This window comes from Phacochoerus africanus, chromosome 6, assembly GCF_016906955.1.
Source record: "Phacochoerus africanus isolate WHEZ1 chromosome 6, ROS_Pafr_v1, whole genome shotgun sequence".
In the NCBI taxonomy this organism is placed as follows: domain Eukaryota; kingdom Metazoa; phylum Chordata; class Mammalia; order Artiodactyla; family Suidae; genus Phacochoerus; species Phacochoerus africanus.
The window spans coordinates 74,375,873-74,380,315 of record NC_062549.1 but is presented as its reverse complement, the minus strand read 5'-3'; positions in this window follow the sequence as shown (position 1 = coordinate 74,380,315).

Sequence of the window (4,443 nt, the reverse complement as noted above, 5' to 3'; positions counted from 1 at the left end):
CCTCTAGAAACTGGTGATTATTCTCATGCTTGGTTTTATGCTTTTACTTACATATGTAGCAATCAACAGTGTAGATGATCGTATTTCATGTTTTTAACTTCACATGATTGACATCAGACTGTATATAACATTCTTTACCCTGCTTTTTTCCCATCCAATATCGATGCGTGTGGCTCTGGTTTATTCCGGGGTTGCTGTCTAGCATATTCCACTGTAAGAATACTCCACGATTTATCCCTCCTCCTCCTGGTGAACAAGTAGGCTGCTTTCAGGCTTAGCTATCACACCCAATGCTGCACCAGCATGCATTTTTCCTTAGACACAAGCGTGAGCGTTTTCTTAGCGGATATAGTCGAAAGCACCACCAAGACACTTCGCCTCTCCCAGAGCCTCTGCGCTCATGTTCCTCGCTGATTCCAACATTTCTTCATTTTAAATTCCTCCTCCTTACTCCCTTCTGTATAAAACCTCTTGTCTTACTCCACAGTACCTCCATCCTGTTTTCGCTTGAGGGATTCAGCTCCTTTTAGCCCTTGCACCTAAAAGCAGCTCCTGGTTCATATCTGCATATGTGATCCCATCCTGCAGGACAAAATCCACCAATAACCCCTCAGCCTCTTTAGAAGGCGCTCATGATTGTAAACGGAATTTGGCTTCTCTAAACCAAAGTTTTGGGAAGGGATTCCCAGAGGATGATGATTTGTTCTCTCTCTTGGTCTAAGGAATCAGCTCGTGCTTGTGAGATTTTTGTCTTGAAGAATAAAATACACTATTCATTCCTTCAATGTTCGTTTTAATCGCTGTAGTCAGTGTTGGAGTGATCACAAATTTGACTAGAATCGAAGGAACTCCCAGTCTAGCCAGGAAACAGACCATGAAACAAATACTTACAATACTTTTAAACTTTCCTCCAAGAATAGAACAGAGTGCTGTGGAAATATTGAGAAAAGAAGGTTAACTTTATTGAGAAAGCCTCAGAAAAGAGTAGCAGAAAGAATAATTGCTATCCCAGCAAGAGCCAGGGAGTCTAGTGTGGTTGGCATTGGCAAGGAATTTGGTGGCCAGATTTTAGAATCTTGGAAGGAAGATTGAGAAGCAGTAGCAAGAAAGGTAAATTGATGCCAGATATTGCAGGGTTGTGGGCCCCAGGCTCAGCTGTTTGAATTTTAATCTATAATCAATGGGGAGCCACTGGAGCTTTTTAAAATGAAGGCGGTATAATATTAAATCTGGGTTATAAAAAAGAAACTAGCAGTTTTCTGTAAACCTGGAGACCACATAGGTCACTGTGGTGGGATTGCAGGGAGGAAGGCTGGGGGGCTGAACCAGGCAGTGGGGGAAGAATGGAAGGAAAGTCATTCAGGACGTTTGAGAACAAATCAGGACTTACCATTGTCTAACACCCAGATGGTCCTATACTTGTGAGTGATGAAAGGAAGAAAGAGTTAAAAATACAAAGAGTCCTAGCTAATTAGGTCAAGAGGCCATTCGTCAAGAAAAAGGGCTTTGGGAAGAGGGACCAAGTCCTTGTTGGCAGATCATGCATTTGGTTTAGGTAATTTTTAAAGCCCTTTAGAAAAAGGGCTTTGGGAAGAGGGACCAAGTCCTTGTTGGCAGATCATGCATTTGGTTTAGGTAATTTTCTGGCCAGAGACAGACAGAAGAGTTGTCTGTCTCTGGCCAGTGGGACTACGGTCTGATCTTTGGGAGAAGTAAGACTAAAGGGAGAGATTTGGGAGAGGGCTTCAATATTGTCAGACGCATCAGCGAAATCAAGGAAGATGAATGTAGAATGTAAGGCAGCCACAACCTTCAGTCGGAGATCCTTCTGGAAAGGATGCTGTTCAAGGGCAAAGGCAGCAGCAGGGCAGCAGAAAAGGCTTCGGTTGAATAACGGAAATCGATGTGGTGAACACGGATCACTTGCAGTGGTCTGATTTCCCCGTCTCCTCACCGGTAGAACTCTGGTTGTAAGGGGCAATGAGCATCTCGGGACAACTGTGTGAAAGGGCTGGTCAGTGAGATCAAAGTGGACATCTGTTGGGGGGGTTTCTGGAGGCATCTGGGTCCTGATAGGCATTGCTCCTCTTCCTCCTTCTTCCTAGAACACTAGATGAGGTGCGGATGGGGGCCGATGCGTCCACCCCCAAGATGCTGCGGAAGAAGGCATTTCTGAGCACCATACAGCCCTGGCCTGTCTGCCCCTAGAGCTCTTGTTGTGTAAGACTAAGAGCTGCAGTCCGAGCACGAGAGGTGGATGAGCTGGGTGTGTTTTCAGTATCAGAAGCTGTTTCCTCGCATCGGTGTTAATCCCAGGCACTGGCAACAGAGACTCCCAGAGTCTTCCAAGCTGATGGTGAGACGGACTTGCTCCCCTTATGTGATGGTTCTGCGGAGGCCTGCATGGACACCTCTGTGGGATAGCTGGAAGAACGAAGACCCAGGGCATCATGCTGACGACAGCAGATTATTTGGGAGGGGAAGCTGGGAATCTAAATTTAATACCCTAAGTTGTGAGAAATACAGCTTCAGTTTATGATTCTTCGGGACCACTTTGAGATTTCTCCCTGTAAGCATGTGGTCCACAGCTATGGGTGGCGGTGAAGTGGAACTTGTGTCCATTATGTGGGGGGTGGATGGCTGTGTCTGCATCTGAATTTAAGATACATAAATCATATTTGTAAAGCAATTCTAATGCTGCTTTGTAAAATTGTAAATTCTGTCACGGAAGACGCGCCAACTTCACGCTAGCCCAAAAGCGTGTTGGGTGGCAGGAATGGCGATGATTAAAGCCTGAGACATAGGAAAACTCCTTTACAGCTACAAAAATGAGAAAACAAACCTTTAGGCAAAATGCTAAAAATAGGCTCATTTTGGTGAAATGAAGCTGTTTGGATAAATGAAACTAATCGTTTTTATCGAAACCATCTGCAGCGTGGAACAGGCCGCCTTACAGAAAGGTCCTGAGAGACTTCTGTTGGGTTTACATCAGTGGGGGTGGGGAGAGAGCGTGACTCTCCGTCTATCAGAGAATTAACAACCTGATCGGCAAAGTGACCACGGAGGCCAACCTGTGCTGGCTGCCGGTGACATGGAGAAGAAGGTTCTGGGGATGCAAGAGCAGAATCGGTTCAAGAAACTGACAGGTTAAACAAAGCAGCAGAATCTTTTCCCTGCAAGAAAAGGAGGAATATATATACATATATATAGAAAGAGAGAGACAGAGAGAGAGAGAGAGAGAAATGCCACCTAACACTTCTGCTGTGTTGGTCTGCTAAAACCACATCTTGAAACCAGGTGTTAAAAATGACCCAACTCAACAGCTAGAATGGCTTTGTAGATAAGCATATTTTGTAATAATACCCGGAAATTGCAGTTTCATTGAGATATACCATTCTTCCTTTCTTCTTACATGAAACTCTTGCCAAGACCAGATTTAGGTTTCTGTGGGTCTACCTTGATAAAAAAAAAAAAAGAAAAAACAAACAAAAAAAAAACCCCAGCAAAACCAAAACAAAATACAGAATACTCCACAGAACTGGTTACAATCTATGGAGAGATGAATTCCAAGGGCTTTTCGCAGGCTTGGGAAACTGGACAAAACTAGGTCCAAGATGAACCTAGCAATGATTGCTGGTGCCAGCTGCTTTTGTAAGGTGCCACCTCTGCATGTCTGAACATCACAGCAGTAAAGTTTCAGGAAGGACTTTGCCCACCAACCCCTTGCCGTGGGGATGGCCTCCTTTCACTCTTCTCCTGCTTCTTGTTGATCCCAGTGGAGTCCTCGACAAGTCACTGGACCCTCACCGACTTCGCTGGCTTCCTCACATTTAATCTTTGAATCAGTTTATCCCTCACCTCCTATACACCATTCATTCGGCTGATGAGATGAGACAATGACGAAATGTGTCAAAGGCTGTCCTGCAAAACCCAAGAATCCACCTAAATGATTCCCCTTTCCCCACCCCGCCCTTTCTGGGATTCCATGAGAAATAATCTCACTCTTCTGGAATAAAAGTTTGATAGTGTAGTCTCTGAATTAATCAGCACAGGCTTGGATGCCACGCTTGAGTAAGGTCTAAGGAACCAGATCAACTACAGAGCGTGCATTTTTGCACAGCCTGGGGCTTGGCCTAATTTGTCGGGTGGGCAGGTCCCTACAGCAGCAGATCTTGCCCTAGAAAACGTACCTTCATCCCCATAAGTCTGGGGCTGTTTTAGGACTTGAACACGCCTTATGGCCATAGATGAGTTCCCGAGGGAGCCTGCGTTCTAGACTTCCCTTTGCCCGCAGCCTGGGCATCAGTGGCACGAGGAATGAATGCTGAGCAGTGAGCCCAGCCCTGTGGGCGGCTGTGGGGCTCAGCAAAACGCACACCTTGCCTGTGCTCTCAATAGCCAGTCACCTGGCTTCTCTGCTCAGTGCTGAGTGTTATCTCACCC